This window comes from Corythoichthys intestinalis, chromosome 3, assembly GCF_030265065.1.
Source record: "Corythoichthys intestinalis isolate RoL2023-P3 chromosome 3, ASM3026506v1, whole genome shotgun sequence".
Lineage (NCBI taxonomy): Eukaryota > Metazoa > Chordata > Actinopteri > Syngnathiformes > Syngnathidae > Corythoichthys > Corythoichthys intestinalis.
Genome location: NC_080397.1, coordinates 60,163,492 through 60,187,080, shown reverse-complemented (window position 1 = coordinate 60,187,080; position 23,589 = coordinate 60,163,492). Strand labels below are relative to the sequence as shown.

Genomic DNA, 23,589 nt, shown 5'->3' with positions numbered 1-23,589 from the left:
GGTAGGGTCTATATGTCATAGCATGATACGTAAGTGGTGGACATTTGCCAAAGTTTCAGAATCGATGATCGTGATAGCCTGTGCAGCGGCCACCTGAGACCTTCTGCAAGATGCTGCAGGCAGGTGCAGAAAATAAACACACACGAGGACAGCGGCCCGCTCAGATAAACATGCAAGTAAACTCCAATCATGTGGACAATCAGCTGATATCATGAAACAGTTTGATAAGAAGCCATAAAACAGACGCCGAGCCAATTAAGTCAGTTATTCCGCACACTCGGGAGCACGGTGACATCCTGCAGTACTCATAACCTTCAGGGAAAGAACCCTAAAACGGTCGACACCTTCTGAGAGCATGTGACAATAGAGACAGAAGCAGTGAGTGATGCCACGCTCTCTCAGCAAAGCGTGTGACCCAATGCAAGGCAGGAATGACCTACTTTACTTGCTCCCTACTGTAGCTCTTCCCTCTCCGAGCTGCATCCATTGCAGGCAGGTTTAGCCGAGTGTACAGTAAAGTCACTCCAGGCACAAGCTCTTTTGTCTACTACACGTTTTGTTTTTCTATTTCCTCAATGCATGAGCTGGAGCATATGTTAAATGAAATCCATAAAGGCCCCAGTATTTTCACCCTGACCTCTGCGCTGACTTCCATACAAACAAAGACTTTGGTGGAAAATGACAGCATTTAGTTGCGGCACAGTCAACAGTGGCAGTGGTATTCATTTACCACAAGACATACTGTACGCTTTCTTAGCTTTATCTGGCAGCGCGTGATGGGGGAAGGGAATTTATGAGCTACTGTTGAAGCCTCGGGTGAAGAAAAATATGAACTGCTTGGAAATATGGCTATGGGATGGTGTTTTGTCTTCAGATTTATAGACGTAGCATGCTAATGCTTGCAGGGATATGATTCTACAAAATAACTGGTAATCAGAAAAACAAGCTATCTTCATCCTTCTGCTGTAAGTTTATGACTAGTAGACGCCCAATCCATTTGGACTGGGAGGGTGGCAGCGAATGAACATTCGTTCATTCGCTGCCATCCCTCCCAGTCCAAACGGATTGGACGTCTATGGCGGTCAGTGGTAGTCAATGAGTTTAACTTGAGGGCTAAAACTAAAAACAGACCTAAAACCAAAACAGGCACAGAGGTTAATTTGTGCCGGATCCTGCCGGAACAAGATCCAGCACCTCTTGATTTTTTGGTCTCCCTGTGTTCCGGGACTTATTTGGGCAGATCCGGCACCTCTTGTGTAAAGTCCCTGACTAAAGTCCTGTCGCTTTTCCATTTTGTAGAAACTAGAGATGTCCCGATCGATCGGGTACGATCACGGCATTTTCAAAGTATCGGAATCGGCAAAAAAAATATCGGCCATGCCTTTTTTTAATATATATTAGGGCTGTCAAAATTATCGCGTTAACGCGCGGTAATTAATTTTTTTCATTAATCACGTTAAAATATTTGACGCAATTAACGCACATGTCCCGCTCAGACAGTATTCTGCCTTTTGGTAAGTTCTACAGCAAGGTTTTTTGTGCTGTCTAACAGCGAACTCTTGTGGTCGCTTTGCGACATGGTTTATTGCTTTCTTGCCAGTTCAGTATGGCTGCAAGACGTCTCGGGCTGACGCCCACGTTGTAATGTTGTGCTTATATGATCCTTGGACAAGATTTGTCAGTAAGTATGGTTGTTGTAAAGAATGTACATATTATGTTGGTAAGCGAAATGTTATATTTTTTGTATGAGACGCTTTTTGTTTATGTGTTACGTGCTAAGCTAACGTTGTTGCTAATGCAATGCTTGTGTACTTTTTTTTGTAGTTTCACTACGGTCTAAAGAAGACAGTGGTTTGAGGCCATTTTCTTAATAGATCAGATGAAAAAGGAAGAAGTCTGATTATTAAGGCGTCGTTCACTAGCTGTCTAGCTTTGGAAAAAGTAGACGCTTCGGAGTGAGGACAGCATAGGCAGATTTAAATGACAGTAGAGTGAAATGCCCACTACAGTCCTTATGTACCGTATGTTGAATGTATATATCCATCTTGTGTCTTATCTTTCCATTCCAACAAATTATTTTACAGAATATATATATAATTTACAGAAAAATATGGCATATTTTATAGATGGTTTGAATTGTGATTAATTACGATTAATTAATTTTTAAGCTGTAATTAACTCGATTAAAAATTTTAATCGTTTGACAGCCCTAATATATATATTTTTTAATTAAATTGTTTTCTAATTGTATTTAATGTTACAGGCATAATATGTTACACTCATCCAGAGTCTTTAATTTAGGCTTAGGGTAGGGTTATCAAAAATATCCCGATAACAGTGGCAATTATATTATTAAAAAAGGTGTCACGTTTAAATATTTAACACAGTTAAAATGTGCGCTGTACGACTCTCTCACTCATTGTCGCACTCAATCTGTAAAAATGCCGTTTTACTTATATAGAGAGATTAAAGACAGTGCAAAATGAGTATAGTGAATTTTGGCAGCCTTTGGGGCCATTCTTCAATAGGTTAAAAGCTTGCATTCCATCTCCCTATGATTAGAAATATCATGAGAAGCAATGTGTGGAAGCAAGGTGGAAATTGATCTTTGTCTTAGCATCTTAAATAATTTCCCAAAGCAGAGAAGATATATCCATTGGTAGCACGACGCACAGTCATGGTTTTACTTCCCATCATGGTTCCACTTCCCATCATGCATTGGGACATGGCCACCGTATCATTTACTGAAAGCTCAACAAATACACTAAATGGCAATATTTAGTCACAATATACAAAGTCACATTTATCCTTTAAGAATTAAAGTCTTTCTATCCGTGGATCCCTCTCACAGAAAGAATGTTAATAATGTAAATGCCATCTTGAGGATTTATTGTCATAATAAACAAATACAGTACTTATGTACTGTATGTTGAATGTATATATTCATTCGAGTTTAATTCATTTTTTTCTTAATGCATTGCCAAAATGTATATGATCGGGAAAAATGATTGGGAATGATTGGAATTGAATCGGGAGCAAAAAAAAGCAATTGGATCGGGAAATATCGGGATCGGCAGATACTCAAACTAAAACGGTCGGGATCGGATCCGGAGCAAAAAAACATGATCGGAACAACCCTAGTAGAAACTAAAGATCATCCCGATCGATGGGGTCCGATCACGTCATTTTCAAAGTATCGGAATCGGCAAAAAAATATCGGACATGCCGTTTTTTAATACTTTTTTTTTTTTTTTTTTTTAATTAAATCGTTTTCTAATTGTATTTTACGTTACAGACAAAATATATGTCTGTATTGTGTGTTATATGATAACAAGAACGGTGCACAAAAATCCCAGAACCACACGGGGGGACCTAGTGAATGACCTACAGAGAGCTGGGACCACAGTAACAAAGGCTGCTATCAGTAACACAATGCGCCGCCAGGGACTCAAATCCTGCACTGCCAGACATGTCCCCCTGCTGAAGAAAGTACATCCCCAGGCCCGTCTGCGGCTCGCTAGAGAGCATTTGGATGATCCAGAAGAAGACTGGGAGAATGTGTTATGGTCAGAGAAACCAAAATAGAACTTTTTGGTAGAAACACAGGTTCTCGTGTTTGGAGGAGAAAGAATACTCAATTGCATCCGAAGAACACCATACCCACTGTGAAGCATGGGGGTGGAAACATCATGCTTTGGGGCTATTTTTCTGCAAAGGGACCAGGACGACTGATCTGTGTAAAGGAAAGAATGAATGGGGGCATGTATCAAGAGATTTTGAGTGAAAATCTCCTTCCATCAGCAAGGGCATTGAGGATGAGACGTGGCTGGGTCTTTCCGCATGACAATGATCCCAAACACACAGCCGGGGCAACAAAGGAGTGGCTTCGTAAGAAGCATTTCAAGGTCCTGGAGTGGCCTAGCCCAGGGGTCCCCAACCTATTCCACTAAGGCACACTGTGGGTGCAGGATTTCATTCTTACCAAACAAGATGACAACACTTTTTCCCCAATCTGGTGTTTTACAAGTGCAATCAGTTGATTGCAGTCAGGTGTGGCTTGTTTTAGCAGAAGCCTCATTGGTTCAACTGTCTCTGCTGGATCGGCTGGAACAAAAACCAGGACCCACAGTGTGCCTTGAGGACTGGGTTGAAAACCCCTGGCCTAGCCAGTCTCCAGATCTCAACCCCATACAAAATCTGTGGAGGGAGTTGAAAGTCCGTGTTGCCCAATGACAGCCCCAAAACATCACTGCTGAGGAGGAGATCTGCATGGAGGAATAGGCCAAAGTACCAGCAACAGTATGTGAAAAGCTTGTGAAGAGTTACAGAAAACATTTGGCTTCCGTTATTGCCAACAAAGGGTACATAACGAAGTATTGAGATTAACTTTTGATATTGACCAAATACTTATTTTCCACCATGATTTGCAAATAAGTTCTTTAATAATCAAACAATGTGATTTTCTGTTTTTTTTCCCACATTGTGTCTCTCATGTTTGAGGTTCGGCCCCCCCCCCCCGGCCCAGACGCACCCGGGGACAGCACCAACCAAAACAAGTGCCGCTCGGCTGACACTGCCCCGCGTGCGCCCGCCGGGAAGACCGAATCTCGCGCGTCCTCTTATTTTAACCCTTTGTACTGACTCCATGTTTCGAAAGCTTGAAGAACACTCACCGAAAACAGGTTGACAATTTATTCGTCGACAATGGTAAAAAGATGGCAAAAACAGACGACGGAGGGACAATTCTGGATCCAAAACAAGGCTACATGTTTCCGAGCAGAAAAAATCTGTCTTATCTCAGTGTCCAGTCTTTTTAAAGTCTTTGCTGACGCGGGTCATGTCGAAGGCGTGTCCGAAGGTGGGTCTGGGCGTTGCTTTTGGGTCTTCCCCTTGGTGGCCGGTTTTAGGCGGCTTAGGTTTGTGCGCGGATTGGGACACCCGCTATCAACTTTGCTGTCCGGGCTGGTTGTGCTTGTTTTAGGACAAAGCGCTTTGTCCTTGGAGTTTGCTGGGAGAGCTGATTGCACGAGTTGGTGCGTCAATCTTGTCATAAGACGGCATTGTGTATCTCTTGTATTTCTTCTCATTAAACTATGGTGTGCTATTTATTTTATATTAGTAGTGTAGTCCTACCGTTAATATGAAACTGATACTATTTCCTGATTAATTATATTACGTGTGTTTGAGTAATGCAAACAGTTAGACGGTGCCTACGAGAACCTGTACCATATGTATGTGTTAGACTAATGTAAACAATTATATGGTGTATGCGATGACGATATCTTTTCCCCTTTACCATGTTGACAATTACAGGCCTCTCTAATATTTTCAAGTGGGAGAACTTCCACAATTAGTGGTTGACTACATACTTATTTGCCCCACTGTATACAATACTGAAATGCATATAGTGGAATAGACTGTATATGTATTTTATAATCCCTACCAAGGGTGATATGATAAAATCCCCTAAAGCAGAGGATAAACGCTAAATAGACATATAGACTGGTAGCAAATCATCAGAAGAATCTCAATAAATGTCTCCATCTTTATGAGTATTTCAATGATGTCAGTCATATTCTACTGCCTTTACAGAACCGCTGACGCACGCACCACTGACTCAAGTTCTGATGAAGGAAATGATTGCCTGGTTACTTCCTTAACTTAAAGAGTAGAATAATCCCCTGGTGGGATGAGTAATGGCAAAGGCGTCGAAAAACAACAATAGCTCAAGTGCGCGAGCGGCATGTGTCGAGAACCAGGAAAGTCAACCGGACGTGCCCGAGTTTTGCAAACGTGACGCCAAGGTCTGCATCAAATATTTGCTTTTAGGAAGTACATACAATTTAATCTGTCTGTCTCAACAGTCATTTCATCACTGGCAATTGAAGATATTAATAGTGAGTCAGTCAAGAAATGCTGCGTTATTAGAAATCAATAGGTAAAAGGAAATGAAAAGGAAGTCATTAACGAAGTGAAATGTTATCTGTCCTGCTGGATGCAGGAACTCTGTCTGCATGCCTGAGAGCAGAAGCCACACAGTCTGCTACAACAGCTGTGGACCAATAAAATTAAGCCCCGCAACTTTCTTTCTCTCCATCTCTGACAGACATGACTAAACGCAATGAGGTTTCCAGTAATTATGGAACACTAATCTCGAGGCTGGCTGTACTTTGAATAGAAATACAAAGGAAAGCCCCCAAATACTGCGCAGGATGATCTTGTGAGCCTGTCAAAACAACAAATGCATAGTGGGAGATGACCGTAAGCACACTAGGTATGTTTACACAACAACCTTTTGAAATGTTTCACATACAGACAACAGCATCACAGATTTTATTTGTGACGTACTGGTTTTTGTCCAGACTGAACAGTTAGCATGCATGGGCATGTTCTGTGTTTACGGACTACCGCTTACAGAATTTACATTTGTGATGAGGATGTCGTCCAAATCTACTCTGAGAGGTCTTTTATGCCATTGTTGTGTAAACAACTAGCTAAAAATACAACATCGTCATCCTTTTTTAGCAAAACAAATCTCCTTTGTATGGAAGTTGTTAAATGTATTGTCATTATGCATGTGTTCTCCTATTTTAGAAGACCTGATTGTTAGTTTGCTAGTTTTAGTACACACAATATTAGCAGTAAATAGCCTACACACTCGTTAAGATTTTTCCTCGTCTAGCATGAGCACACATCAAAAGGATATCTTAAAAACAATGTGTGTTTTACTAAGGATGGGCTGGTAATTGGTACATTAAGTATGCATGACTATGTACAATATGCCCTGTACAGTGGTGTGAAAAAGTATCTGAACCGTTTGGAATTTCTCACATTTCTGCATAAAATCACCATCAAATGTGATCCGATCTTTGTCAAAATCACATAGATGAAAAAACAGTGTCTGCTTTAACTAAAACCACCCAAACATATATAGGTTTTCATATTTTAATGAGGATAGCATGCAAAAAGGGGGAAAAATAAGTAAGAGAACACTGCCTAAGGAGACTAAAAGCGCAATTGAAACCAATTTTTACCAAACAATTTACCGTATTTATCGGACTATAAGCCGCATCTGAGTATAAGTCGCAGCAGCCCGAAAATGCATAATGAAGAGGGGAAAAAACATATAAGTCGCATTTTTGGGGAAAACTTACTTGATAAAATCAAACTCATAGAACAGATATGTTATCTTGAAAGGCAATTTAAAATGATATTACAATAGAGAACAACATGCTGAATAAGTGTACAGTATGATAATGTTATATGATGCACGAACAACGAAATGCGAACGTGGCCGGTATGTTAATGTAACATAGCTATGAAGAGTTATTCAGATAACTATCGAATAAAGAACATGCTAAAAGGTTTCACCAAACCACCAGTGTCACTCCAAAGCACCAAAATATCATGTGAAATGATATAATAATGTGTTAATAATTTCACACATAAGTCGCTCCAGAGTATAAGTCGCATCCCCAACCAAACTATGAAAAAAAAAACTGACTTATAGTCCAAAAAAATACGGTAAGTCAGGTGTGTGCCCAATCACTGATGAGTGGTTTAAAACTGCCCTGCCCACTATAAAACACACACCTGGTAAGAATTGTCTTGATGAGAAGCATTGTCTGATGTGCATTATCGCTCGGTCAAAAGAGCTGTCTGAAGACCTGCGATCAAGGATTCTTGATTTGTATAAAACTGGGAAAAGATACAAAACCATCTCTAAAAGTCTGGATGTTCATCACTCGACAGTCAGAGAAGTTGTCAACAAATGGAGAGAGTTTGGCACAGTTGCTTCTCTCCCAAGGAGTGGCCGTCCACCAAAGATGACGCCAAGAATTCAGCGCAGAATACTCAGAGAGGTAAAAAAAGAACCCTAGAGTGCCTGCTAAACACTTACAAAAATTAGTGGCACTGTCCAATATCTATGTGCACACATCAACTACATGTAAAACTATGGACAAGAATGGTATTCATGGAGGGACTCCATGGAGGAAGCCACTGCTGTTTAAAAAAAAAACATTGTTGCTCGTTTACTGTTACAAAGACACTTGGACACTCCACAGAAGTTTTGGCAAAATATTTTGTGGACTAACGGACCCAAAGTTGAATTGTTTGGGAGTAACACACAACATCATGTGTGGAGGAAAAATGGAACAGCTCACCAACATCAGTACCTCATCCCCACAGTGAAGCCTGGTGGAGGGAGCATCAAGATTTGGGGCTGTTTTGCTCCCTCAGGGCCTGGACAACTTGCAATCATTCATGGAAGAATGAATTCAAAAGTTTATCAGGATGAGGTCATCTGTCAGACAGTTGAAGCTAAAAAGAGGATGGATGCTGTACTATATGTACAACTATGGCTAAGAATGGTGTTCATGGGAGAACTCCACGGAAGAAGCCACTGCTGAAAAAAAACACAAAAAAAAACCTTGTTGCTTGTTTAATGTTCGCAAAAAGGCACTTGGACACTCCACAGAAGTTTTGGCTAAATATTTTGTGGACTGATGAAACCAAAGTTCAGCGCAGAATACTCAGAGAGGTAAAAAATAACCCTTGAGTGTCTGCTAAAGACTTACAGAAATCACTGGCACAGTCCAATATCTCTGTGCACACATTAACTATATGTAAAACTATGGCCAAGAATAGTGTTCATGGGAGGAAGCCACTGCTGTCTAAAAAAAAACAGTATTGCTCGTTTAATGTTCGCAAAAAGGAACTTGGACACTCCACAGATGTTTCGGCAAAATATTTTGTGGACTGATGAAACCAAAATTGAATTGTTTGGGAGCAACAAGGAAAAATGGAACAGCTCACCACCAACATCAACACCTCATCCCCACTGTGAAGCATGGTGGAGGGAGCATCAAGATTTGGGGCTGTTTTGCTACATCAGGGCCTGGACAAATTGCAATCATTAATGAAAGAATGAATTCAAAAGGTTATCAGGATGTTTTGCAGAAGAACCTGAGGCAGTCTGTCAGACAGTTGAAGCTAAAAAGAGGACGGATGCTGCAACAAAACTATGATCCAAAACACAGAAGTAAAGCAACTTCAGAATGGTTTCAGAAGAACAAAATGCACATTCTGGAGAGGCCACGTCAAAGTCAAGACTTGAACCCCAGTGCTGGGGCATGACCTTAAGACAGTGATTCATGCCAGACATCCCAGGAATCTGATTGAACTACAGCAGTTTTGTAGAGAAGAATGGGCCAAGATTAGTCCTGATCGATGTGCCAGACTGATCTGCAGGTACAGGAAGGGTCTTGTTGACGTTATTGCTGCCAAACAGGGGGCAACAAAGTGTTAAATGTGATGGTTCACTTACTTACTTTTCCTCCTTCTGTGATTGTTTGCATACTATCCTCATTAAAATATGAAAACCTATAAATGCTTGGGTGGTTTTGTTTAAAGCAGACACTGTTTTTTCATCTGTGTGATTTTGACAAAGATTGATGGTGATTTTATGCAGGAATGTGAATGGAGACAAAATGGCGGCTGAAAGTGTGTCGAAATAGCGTAAGTCGAGAACGTCGTACTAGCTGTACTCTATTGTTTCAATATGTTTTATTTATTTATTTGTTTATTTTAAACCAAAACACGATTTTTTTCTCCCCAACACCAGGGGGTGCTGCACTACCCTCAGCACCTCACTTAACGTACCACTGACTGGCTTCATTTTCATTACTTTTCACCATGGAGTTTTTTCACAGACATTCTACTATTTGCAAGTGTTGCTTGTTAAAAGTCAGTACTTGTAGGACACACAAGCAATGCGACCAAACTTTTCCTCTATTCGTATCCTGATATAAAGTTTGCGGGACACATGTCAGTCAAGTGACTTGAAAAGGTAACACCTGTAAACGAATTTGCTGAAGTGGGAAAACAAAAATGATATACGATTTAAACATACTAAAACAGGCTTATGTGACATTCCCCAAAAGTCTGACTGTTTGAATTACAAAAAAAAGAATCTTTTGTACTAAAAGCTGAGTTGTATAATCCTCGGTCATATGAGTGTGTACACAGTCTGGACACATCCTCCTCCACAAACTCACAAAGTGTGTCCACAGAAGCCACGTCAGAAGCGCTTTGCTCCGCTGTCTGACGAGCATGATTCTCCAGACCCCTCCTTCTTCTCTCAAACCCTCTTTTCTGTGCTGTCATCTTTTTAGTGTCAAAGAGCCACATTGTTCAGCTCATCAATGCGCAAACATCAACTTCACCCTCAAGCCTGTGTGGTGCTGCGCTGTCTGCCCGCTCATTAGCTTTGCCTCTAACGAGACATTGGCATATCTCACGAATAGGGCTCGGAATTTTGACTAATTTCTACAGAGACCATTAAGGAACATCGACAGAAATAAAAGACATTTAAACTATCTGGTGCGCATGAGAAACAATCTGGTGCACCCTTTTATAGGCCGCAAACTGCAGGCGTGCATCGGATACCAGCAGTTTTGTTGTGCTAAAAATGATAAAACAGGATTTAGTCGAGTATTAATTCAATCTTGGACTCAACTATAAAGATATTACTGCATTACTTGCACATCGTCACCATTACACTAAGTTTTCTTGTGCGCACCAGTTTGTTTCTGGCACGCACCAGATAGATTCTAGTGCGCACCACATACTATTTGGTGCGCACCAGATAGTTTCTAGTACACACTACATATTATCTGGTGCGCGCCAGACTGTTTCTTGTGCACACCCGGTAGTTTCCATTGGGCACCACGTACGATCTTGTGTGGACCAGATTGTTTCTAGTGTGCACTACATACTATCTGGTGTGCACCAGATCATTTCTTGTGCACGCCAGATAGTTTCTAGTGCACACAACATACTATCTGGTGTGCACCAGATTGTTTCTAGAGCACACCACATACTATCTGGTGCGCATCAGATTGGTTCTAGTGCGCACCACATACTATCTGGTGTGCACCAGATTGGTTCTAGTGGGCTCCAGACTGTTTGTCGTGGGCACCCGTTGGTTTCTAGTGCACACTACATACTATCTGGTGCGCACCAATTTGGTTTCTAGTGCGCACTACATACTATAGGGTGTGCACCAGATTGTTTCTAGTGCGCACTGCATATTATCTGGTGCTTGCCAGACTGTTTCTTGTGCACACCCGGTAGTTTCTAGTGGGCACCACGTACTATCTTGTGTGCACCAGATTGTTTCTAGTGTGCACTACATACTATCTGGTGTGCACCAGATTATTTCTTGTGCACGCCAGATAGTTTCTAGTGCACACATCATACTATCTGGTGTGCACCAGATTGTTTCTAGCGCACACCACATACTATCTGGTGCGCATCAGATTGGTTCTAGTGCGCACCACATACTATCTGGTGTGCACCATATTGTTTCTAGTGGGCACCAAACTGTTTGTCATGCGCACCCGTTGGTTTCTAGTGCACACTACATACTACCTGGTGCGCACCAATTTAGTTTCTAGTGTGCACTACATACCATCTGGTGTGCACCAGATTGTTTCTAGTGTGCACCTGATAGTTTCTTGTACGCACTACACACTATCTGGTGCGCGCCAGACCGTTTGTTGTGCACACCCTATAGTTTCTAGTGGGCACCACATACTATCTTGTGTGCACCAGATTGTTTCTAGTGTGCACTACATACTATCTGATGTACACCAGATCGTTTCTTGTGCGCGCTACATAGTTTCTAGTGCAAACAACATACTATCTGGTGCGCATCAGATTGGTTCTAGTGCACACCACTTACTATCTCATGTGCACCCGATGGTTTCTAGTGCGCACCACATACTAGCTGGTGTGCACCAGATTGTTTGTAGTGTGAACCACATACTATCTGGTGTGCAGCACATTGTTTCTAGTGCACACCACATACTATCTGGTATACACCAGCTTTTTTCTGGTGCTCACCACATACTATTTGGTGTGCACCAGATATATCTGGTGCGCACCAGATATATCTGGTGCGCACCAGATTGTTTCTTGTACGCAACACATACTATCTGTTGTGCGTCAGATTGTTTCTAGTGCACACCACATACTATCTGGTGTGCACCAGACTGTTTCTCGTGCGCACCCGATAGTTTCTCGTGCGCAACACATACTATCTGGTGCGCATCAGATAGTTTCTAGTGCGCACTACGTGCTATCTGGTGCGCGCCAGATTGTTTCTCGTGCACACCCGATAGTTTGTAGTAGGTACTACATACTATCTGGTGTGCACCAAATTGTTTCTCTTGCGCACTACATACTATGTGGTGGGTGCCAGATTGTTTCTCGTGCGCACCCGATAGTTTCTAGTGCGTACTACATACTATGCAGTGCGCATCAGATTGTTTCTCTTGCGCACCAGATAGTTTCTAGTGTGCACCACATACAAAGTTCTGTTATCGCGCCAGCCAGTTCAATCACGTGGCGTCTTTAAAGCACCGTAAAAAATGACGTATGGACATAGAACGCTGCCCTAAACATGACTCAAAGCGCGGATTTTAACCTATCTCCCAGTTTTTATTTGGCACCGATTGACCACGGAAAACCGGAGATATGATCCTTTTAATTTCATAATAGTAATTATGTAGGTTGTAACTATTTTCTCCACTAGAGGGTACTCTATGGGGTCTGACCCCATAGTACTCATACTCTTTGGACGAATAATGCTTCAGTTCTTTAATTTTTTTCTCTCGCTGGAATTTTTTTTTTCCTTTTGTATATCTATGGCTTAATGCGGTTACGTAATGGGTTATTGTACAGTATTATTATAACAACAGTTCATTTAGATAACTTTGTGCTGAGAAAAAAAACATACCATTGTTAAAAAAAAAAAAAAATTTTTAATGTAACGAGTTACTCACAATGTTACTCATTACTTGAGTATTCTTTTCACCAAATACTTTTTTTACTTGTACTTGAGTACATTTTTGGATGAGAACTTTGACTTTTACTTGAGTAATATTATTTTGAAGTAACGCTACTCGAGTCAAATTTTTGGCTATTTTCCCCACCTCAGATCGGGACATCCCTAAGGACAAGCTCCGAGTTCATCAAATGCTACTGGGGGCACGCCCTTTATCACACGGAACCTTGTCCCTTTAAGGTTCTCATGCGGCTCTCACTTACGTCTGCCTTTTCAAAAATTGCTCAGTCAGACAGACACATTTTGGTACTCAGTCCACACAATAGGCGCACCACATTACTCGGCACACTGTCCATTTTGGAGAAAATATTTTACTTTTTGGTGCACCTTATGGTCGTGAAAATATGGTACTTATATGAATTGTCCACTATAGGGCTTACAAAACAAACCTCTCAAGTTGTGAATGGCACCCACACACCAAAGGCTGCATGTCTTGACATGCTAATAAATTTTGACCACATCTTTTTTATGTGAGGTTAACTGTCATACACACACCGACCCTCCACGTAAGAAGGAATGTAACGCACCGCTCACATGCTCTTAATACAAAAAACACTGACATGCTACTTGAATGTGCATACGCTCTACTTTTGCAGAATTTTTGTGTGAAAAAAGCAGTAACTCGAGACGGTATTTCTTACAACTTTCCTGTTAGTAGAATTCCAACCAATTGGATTTTTTATCCTACTCTGCCCTTGACAAGGAGTAAACTTTCAACGTGTTTTGTCTTCAGATAAACGGTATCACAATTTTTTCATGAAGTCACAAAATTACGTTTAATCTGGGGATTGATGTTCTACTTTCTGATATTCACAGAAAATTAAAAAGTAAATGTGATAGAGCTTTACAGTCCTAAATTGTGGAATGCGCTCCCATTTGAGCTAAGAGCTGCCTATTCTGCAGACATTTAAAAAACTAGCTAAACAAATTTGTTTAAATGTCACACCACTAAACTTAAAGGGGAATTTCAACATTTTTATGTTTGAGGTTTAATTAGTCAGTGGAGTTGATTTCAACAAATTCCGTGCAGTTTGTTAGCTATTTGTTAGTTTCAGGGCTCCGAAGTGGCTAAGCTAGCTAGCTAGTTCTGTCTTAGAGCTATGCAAGTTAGCCAATTCTTTTAAACATTTGCATTATATAGCATTTAAAGCGCGTATGACACCAAAAAGCATGTTTATTTCTAATTTCACGTGGTGTTTTAGGCTCCTGAATGAAACTGACCACTTGGATGTGTGTGGAAGCGGTTGTTTTATATATTCAATTTTTGAATCCCGCGCCATGAAAATGAGCGACTTCCGGCTTCAGTCTCAGGTTGAGGACAAATGAGAACGTGACGTCACCCGGGTCAGCATCTCACAATACTGCATTGCTTTATAGCATGGGTGTCCAAACCTGTCCGAAAGGGCCGCTGTGGGTCCTGGTTTTTGTTCCTACCAATCGAGCACAGACAGTTTAACTAATGAAGTTTGTGCTAAAACAAGCAGCACCTGACTGCAATCAACTGATTACACTTGTAAGACACCAGATTGGTGAAAAGATGTCATCTTGTTTTGTAGGAATGAAATCCAGCACCCACTGCGGCCCTATGTGGAATAGTTTGGACACCACTGCTTTACAGCATACATATGGACTGCAGATTTGGCTGATTTTGCAGATTAATTTGTTTATTTTTCGCATCACGCCAGCCAAACGGCTGCAGAAAATTGTTGCTGCACCAGGGTGAGGCGTGTGAGCCTTTTGGGGTTTCAAAAGGTTCCCATTCACCGCTGATATTGGCCAAAACAAGCCCTTATAATGTGGGGCCACGGGACTTTAGAGGAAGTGAGTGAACATCGTATTTTGTATTATGTCAAATACTGGGATCATGGCTCACGATTTAATACAGAGGTGGCTTGCATTTTGTGGCTGATTGTCCACCGAGAACATCACTCGGCCGAAGACCGGCGACTTGTTTGCAGACACCCCTCTATACTCGGCTTATTGCCCTCTTCGTGTCAAATTTTCAACCCTTATTAGAAATTGCAACTTTTTGTTAAAAATGGCTGCGAATACAGCGATTAAAAAGTAAACACTACAAACTTTTTTTAAGTAAAGGACTATTTACTTACGTTTGATCATGGACCGACATGTAGAAAAGTTCTCTTCAGACACATTCTGCCATGTTAGCTGCACAACAACTGCATGCCGCTCTCTGTTTACTTCTTGGCCGTGTAGTAAAGCATTATTTTATGCCATATTCGTGTTGACCATGTGGCAGCTACGCGCTCCTCCGGCATTCTGCAGCTGCTTCCCCAGCAAACGAGCTCTCTTGCCCGCAGCAGGGGAACAAGTCCGACGAGCTGTAATTTGCTCGTCGCCGGGCGGGTTGCCGATCAGCGAAGACAATCGACAACCCCGCCGCCGTGTGACATGATCCTGGGTAGTTTTGTGTCATTTTTTGCTTCGAAAGCCGAGAATAACACTGAAACAGCACTCGGTTCGGGCTAGCATGTCGGCTAACTGTCACGCCTCCTGGTTTGTTTACGCTCTCCGAAGCCGGGGCAGGGAAATGACAAAAAACTCCGGTGGCATAACATAGTTTGGGAGGTGCAAGAAGTGGACAGTTTTGACCATTATGAAGTAATTCTGCCATTTTGTACTGAATAAATGCATTTTTATTAATTCATGTCCCATTTAGCACAAGACTGTTATTCGTCTTGATGCCATACCATTTATTTAACAATTGGGGACATATACTTGGATAAAAAGAATATCCTGTAAAAATATTGGAGGAGAGAGACTGAAACAATGACATTTTGCCTCTCTCTTCGTCGCATTGTCCTCATTCTGAATAATTCCCCCTCAATGGGCTGAATAGTACATACCTATCAAGTTGTACGGTTTCGGCGTAATTTGTACAAGTGAGCACTGATTTTTAAATGTGTACGCCATACGTTCAAAATCTGTACGTTTTTTGTGCATTTCGGGGGGGGTTCTGCGTTCGGATTTCGTCACCGTTTCGGCAACGAGACAATGTGCGTTTCTACGTTGGTTGAATGACGCAAGAAAAATCAGAGACACTGATAGCGAAGTGTTTGTTGTGACGCTGTTGCAAACGCGATGCTAGACTAGGTGGCTCCAATATTTCCTGACTGTAGCCGACAGCCTGCAATCTACGCCTAGATATCTCATGCATATAGAGCTACATGCGAAATGATGGCCTTGGTGGCGTTAGTAAACAGCCGCCATTTTAGAGCAGTAGACTTCTCAGAAAGGCACTGTTGTGGTGAACCTTCCTAGCGAACCTAAGTAACTTTTTATCTAAAATACACGTAAATCGGCAAAATCTTGACTTGAATCTATCTTTAAATGATGAAACAGTTTTAAAACTTTCACGTCGACATGTGAAAAAAATGTTTTGTTTTGTTTTGTTTTTTTTTTTGATAAAATGGAGGGGAAAAAAACATGAAAGGTAACACCAGTTACTTTGCCAAGTAACAAATTACTCTTACATTCAGGTAACTGAGTTACTATCTCAATTGCTTTTTGGGAGAAGTAATTTGTAACTAATTAATTACCTTTTTAAAAGCAAGATTAAGAACACTGGTCATAAACAGTGGCGCCTCCAGAAATTTTTCATAGGGGTGGCCAGATGGGGCCACTTAAGATCTTGGGGTGGCCAAAACTAAAAGCTATAATTTCAGGTTTTTATTATATTTTTGCAGTAAAAAGGTCAGGGGAAAACTATCAGAAAGACTTAAGGACACGGCTACTGATACACTTTGGTTTATTGTGTAATATTTGATGTTACTAATGATTTAATGTGCATAGTCCGTAACTGTCCAGTCATCATTTTGAGTTCCACAACAATTCTGTTTATTGTGTTATGTATATTTTAGGAATAAGGTGTACATTTAACTAGGGCTGTCAAATGATGAAAATTTTTAATCGAGTTAATCACAGCTTAAAAATTAATTAATCGGTTTGAATTGCGATTAATTACATCTGTAAAATATGCCATATTTTTCTTTAAATTATTGTTGGAATAGTGTATACATTCAACATACTGTACATAAGTACTGTATTTGTTTATTATAACAATAAATCAACAAGATGGCATTAACATTATTAACATTCTTTCTGTGAAAGGGATCCACGGATAGAAAGACTTGTAATTCTTAAAGGATAAATGTGAGTTTGTATATTGTGACTAAATATTTCCATCTAGTGTATTTGTTGAGCTTTCAGTAAATGATACTGTAGCGACTTAACTGTTCTGCCCAAATGCATGATGGGAAGTGGTGCAACCATGACTGTGTGTGGTTGCTGCAAATGCTATATCTTCTCTGCATTGGGTACACTACAGGGTGTTAAGAAAAAGATCGACTCCTGTCATTCTTCCCCATGTCGCTTCCCACAATATTTATAGTTGCTGCGGGAGAGATGACAAAGCTTTTGCCAAAGCACGGCCCCAATGAACGCTTTTATCTACTCCACTCACTTGACACTGCCTCTTATCTCTGTATAGAAGTAAAACGACGTCATGGTAGGCTGTTTGCGGCAATGCGTGAATGAGTTGTACTGCGCATGCGTGAATTGCGATAATATTTTCACGTGCTTAATTAAAAAAAAAAAAATTACTGCCCGTTAATGCGATAAATTTGACAGCCCAACATTTAACAAAACAAAATAAATGCATTCATTTGGGATGAAATGCATAACTGATGCTACAACAATCTAACGATATACTGCCAAGCAGGGTGGCCAGTGGGGTGGCCAACCAATTTATAGGGGTGGCCGTGGCCACCCCTGGCCACCCCCTGGTGGCGCCACTGGTCATAAAGATGAAGTCTGCCAAATGAAAAGTGACGAAAGCGGAAATTTCTGAGATTGCTGATCACTTCTCAGAATTAGCAAAAGAAATGTTCCCTGACTCAAAGATTGCATCGGTGAGTTAATTTTATCAATTGACCTATTTAATTTATAATTGGACACACTAACGAACTACCTTCAAGTCAAACTGAATTGCGAGCTGAAGTGCAGCCATCAAAAGACATTATAGAAATTGCCAAAAGTGCTACATACAATTATAAAAAAAGTCACTTTTAATTTTAGTACTCATGATGTAGCTGTAGATATTGATTGTTCTTTGAATGCTCCAGGTTATATGTTACAATATTACCAATAAATTCATATTATTTTAAAGATGTAAATTTTTGTTTCACATTGCACGCTATATACAACGTTGTAAGATTAGTCACCAATTTGTAAGGGCATACGTCACTATTTGTAAGATTGCCAATGGCCTCGGGTTGACAGGTATGATAGTAAAACAGATGAAACCATTCTCCTGCCGACGTCATCCTCCTGTTGGGGACGTTAGAGCCCTATAATGGTAGGCGTGGCTAAACCGCAAATTAAAAGACTAATTTCTCGTCATCTGCGCTTTGGCCAAATTGTTGTAAATAGTCGAATTGTCTCAAAATATGATTCTAATTCACATAATAATGCTATTTAAGACTTTTTTTTATCCTGTCGAATGCACTTTAATGCTCTTTTGAAGTGCAATCTTAGCAAGCCTTTTTTTTGCATCTCCAAAAATTTATCCTGTAACCAGGGTTGAAAGTGAGCCAGAACGGTCAGGAACGCAGTTCCGGTATAAGATTCAGGGCCAGAACGCAGTTCCGGTATAAGATTCAGGACCGGAATGCTGTTCCGGTAAAAAATTCTGGGCCGGAAGGCTGTTCCGGTACACGGTGCTTTGATTCCGAAAATATGACGGCAATTGTCAAAACACTATGTAAAAAAAAATGCTAAGTTGCCACACATGCATTTCATCTCCAAGAAGAAAACAATCTACCAACATCAGATTTACATACACAAGTGTTAACAACAAGCATAATAAAGTACTTGTGTGGCTTAATCCGTTTCCACCAATATTTGTCATTTATTTTATTCCACGGATGGCATGGAGGTTTCCCCAGCTGCTGCAGTTATCGGAGTCTGACGATGATGAGTCAGGTCAACGTGCAAATGCACGCAGCAAAGCAAAACGCCTGGACCCATTTATCTGTTCGATTGGCTGACATACTGAAATGTGATCAGCAGAGATAGTTAGCTCTGAGTGGTTGAAATGTGCATATTTTCTGGAACAGCAAAAAAAAAAAAAAAAAAGTTTTTTAATCGACACGACAAAAAAAGGGCAATGCAACATAAAATGGATCAAATCTTTAAGAGCAACGAAAAAGTTGAGGAGGTTTATTTATCATATTTAGTTTTATTTACTCTGATGGGGAGGTTCAGAACATCTTAGCTGTCAATGTGCACTTTGGACTTATATTTGTTCATTTATGTTAGGCCACTTAGTCATTTCCTTATGATTAAAAAAAGTCAATGTTTGCGCGATCTTATAAATATATTCAATTTCACTCTGCATAATATAAGTCATTTGTACTTATTTTTTTGAATGTATGTTACTTATGTCTTTATTATTAAAAAAACAAAACAAAAAGTAAATGTTTCCATTAACTTCAATTTAAATTTGGCATTTAGTATGTGAGGAAATGAGGGAAAATAAAAATCAGGAGATGGGAGGTTGGGGTTATTGCTGTTTTTGTTAACTTTTATTTTGCAAATCATTGAAAAAAATACAATTTTGAATGAAAATCAGTTTTTGTATGTGATACAGAAATAAACAGTGCTAAAATAGTTTTCTTTGCATTTCAGTAAAGAGGTTTGAGCACCCCCCAAAATAAAAAAAAATTAAAAAAAATAAAAAATAAATAGAATTTCTGGCTCCGTGGCAACCTTCACGTCGGGGAGTTCCGGCAACAAATTCTAGCCACTTTCACCCCTGCCTGTAACGCATTAAATGTTCCTAATCCGATGACTCCATTATTTGAACTAACTAGTAAATAGATGAATCAACTACTAAAATAATCGATAGCTGCAGCCCTATATTATCCTAGTTTATACAAGGGGGGGGGTTCGATTTCTATTTGTTGAAAAGTGCAGTTATATTCACAGATTTTTGCTATTTGCTGTTGAGCTCAGTCCCTATCTCAAGATTGCCATTACTGGACATCCACTGTATACTGTATCGCAGTAATAAAACGCAAATGCGGGGGCAATTATAACGATGACATGATGAGATGATTCCACATTTATATGGTTTACACAGTCATAATAGCCCTCTGGGGAAAAGTATATGGGAGAGGGCAAAAATAATTTTCACACTCCTGTGGCAGCATTAATTAGATACTCTACAAGTGCGCTAAAACATCTATGTACTAGTACACGATTAGTCATCCCTAGTAAGACAATTGAATGTACTAGTCTTCCTACTGTGCATTAGCAAATATGTTGCCTTGGGTGCCAAACTGGTCAGAAACGGCGCTGCTTAAAGATGAAGTAGAGTGACATGGCTAATTCACTTCATTATGAATATGTAACTTTGTATAACAATGTTTAAAATTGTAAATCACCACAGTATTTAGTAGTTGAGATGACTTACTTTAAGCAAAATGTTCAATAAATCACATTTTTTGTGGATGATAAACATAAACCTATTCTACAGATGTGTTGGCCCAAAATCATGGGCATCGCCAGACATGTTACCCCAGTATTGATCTACAGTGCCTAAGTGTAAATTTCACCGGTAAAAAAAAAAAAAATACTTTGAAGTTCTAAATCTACATACAGTGCCTTGCAAAAGTATTCAGCCCCCTTGAATCTTGCAACCTTTCGCCACATTTCAGGCTTCAAACATAAAGATATGAAATTTAATTTTTTTGTCAAGAATCAACAACAAGTGGGACACAATCGTGAAGTGGAACAACATTTATTGGATAATTGAAACTTTTTTAAGAAATAAAAAACTGAGAAGTGGGGTGTGCAATATTATTCGGCCCCTTTACTTTCAGTGCAGCAAACTCACTCCAGAAGTTCAGTGAGGATCTCTGAATGATCCAATGTTGTCCTAAATGACCGATGATGATAAATAGAATCCACCTTTGTGTAATCAAGTCTCCGTATGATTGCACCTGCTCTGTGATAGTCTCAGTGTTCTGTTTAAAGTGCAGAGAGCATTATGAAAACCAAGGAACACACCAGGCAGGTCCGAGATACTGTTGTGGAGAAGTTTAATGCCGGATTTGGATACAAAAAGATTTCCCAAGCTTTAAACATCTCAAGGAGCACTGTGCAAGCCATCATATTGAAATGGAAGGAGCATCAGACCACTGCAAATCTACCAAGACCCGGCCGTCCTTCCAAACTTTCGTCTCAAACAAGGAGAAAACTGATCAGAGATGCAGCCAAGAGGCCCATGATCACTCTGGATGAACTGCAGAGATCTACAGCTGAGGTGGGAGAGTCTGTCCATAGGACAACAATCAGTCGTACACTGCACAAATCTGGCCTTTATGGAAGAGTGGCAAGAAGAAAGCCATTTCTTAAAGATATCTCGTTTAAAGTTTGCCACAAGCCACCTGGGAGACACACCAAACATGTGGAAGAAGGTGCTCTGGTCAGATGAAACCAAAATTGAACTTTTTGGCCACAATGCAAAACGATATGTTTGGCGTAAAAGCAACACAGCTCATCACCCTGAACACACCATCCCCACTGTCAAACATGGTGATGGCAGCATCATGGTTTGGGCCTGCTTTTCTTCAGCAGGGACAGGGAAGATGGTTAAAATTGACGGGAAGATGGATGCAGCCAAATACAGGAACATTCTGGAAGAAAACCTGTTGGTATCTGCACAAGACCTGAGACTGGGACGGAGATTTATCTTCCAACAGGACAATGATCCAAAACATAAAGCCAAATCGACAATGGAATGGTTCAAAAATTAACGTATCCAGGTGTTAGAATGGCCAAGTCAAAGTCCAGACCTGAATCCAATGGAGAATCTGTGGAAAGAGCTGAAGACTGCTGTTCACAAACACTCTCCATCCAACCTCACTGAGCTCGAGCTGTTTTGCAAGGAAGAATGGGCAAGAATGTCAGTCTCTCGATGTGCAAAACTGATAGAAACATACCCCAAGCGACTTGCAGCTGTAATTGGAGCAAAAGGTGGCGCTACAAAGTATTAACGCAAGGAGGCCGAATAATATTGCACGCCCCACTTTTCAGTTTTTTATTTGTTAAAAAAGTTTAAATTATCCAAAAAATTTTGTTCCACTTCACGATTGTGTCCCACTTGTTGTCGATTCTTGACAAAAAATTAAAATTTTATATCTTTATGTTTGAAGCCTGAAATGTGGCGAAAGGTTGCAAGCTTCAAGGGGGCCGAATACTTTTGCAAGGCACTGTAGGATAATCTACAGAACGCACCTATTTAATATGGTCATATTAATCTAATCACTCCATATACTGTACACAATCCGCACATGGCTCAATAATGTGATAATTTATGCTCGTAACTTTGGCTATGACAGGCATATGAGTTGAAACTTCCACAGAGATATGCTGCGTTCATGTGTATCGGGAGATCTGAGGTTCCAAGTCGGAAAATCGTTCTGATGTGTTGTAAAGTCGTAATGTGGGATAAAAACATGGTTGCTCCAAAGAAAGGCAGCCTATTTTAATGCTCCAACGATACCTCACATTTTGAGTGACTGTTTGGCGCTTTTTATAGACACCATGAAATAGAAAGTCATTTTTTCGATGACTCCAGCAATACATGAATACAGGATAAATATTACGGTGTGTATGCCAAACCGCCAATCATACAGTCAACAGTGCAAATGACATCTTCCCAACTGCTTTACAGGTTAGTGCCAGATAAACTGCCCATCCTCGATGTTCGTTTTATCTCTGTGTTGACATTTGTTTGGTCGCCTATTCCCATGAATTGTGAATTTAAAGCAACACTATGTAACGTTTCAGTTTTTATCGATTTTAGCCATGGCAGAGGACAAAAGGGGTAGTGTTTTGTCTTAAGGAAGACTGATTTTCCCGTGAGGAAATTTGTGGTGTGTTCCCCACCTCCACAACACTGATGTCTTTTTATGTTACTTACAGTGGCTGCAGCTGCGGAGGAGGCGGCATGGGGCTGTGAGTGTGTGTGTGTTGGTGCATTTGAACGGAATGGGACCTCTCTTTAAGCAGCTTCTTGCTCATGTGTTTCTGGTTCTATAGTTTCCAGCAGAGTTCACTACATTTATCACAGTTTAATTAAAGCTAACACTCAACAGTACAAAACACATACAGGACACTTCTCTCTAAGCAGCTTCCTACTTGAGATTTGCAGGTTGGCAAGTTCACACAGTTTAATGGTATGCTCACTCTGATGCAGGTCGGACTTTCAGGAGCAAAATTAGTCGCGTGTTCCCCACCCCCACAATATTGCTGTTTTTTTAATAGTGCTGCAACGATTAACTCGAGTATTCGATTAGAAAAAAATATTTGAATTAAATTTTGTTGCCTCGAGTAGTCGTTTAATTAAAGTGGCATTGTAATGGTTTATTTTGAAAGTGATGGCATTTAGTTTTATTGATTAGGGTGGATACACTGCCCTCTAGTCTGCCATTTTTCACATGGCTGAATCCAACTGCTCCCTGTTAAGACCAACGTAAGCTAAGTTTTTGTTTGAGCTAATATTTTTTAATGCATTCAGAATTGAGTTCATAGGTATTTAGCTGTTTTTTGCGGGAACATGTATCTGAATCATTTATTAAGAGCATTGTAAAAAA

General features: G+C 40.4%; 1 protein-coding gene across 2 annotated transcripts in view; it reads right to left on the bottom strand.

The window, feature by feature from the left end:
- gas2l1 (growth arrest-specific 2 like 1) overlaps window positions 1-23,589 on the bottom strand; it is a 76,714-nt gene that overhangs the window by 48,005 nt on the left and 5,120 nt on the right. The window lies entirely within an intron of this gene.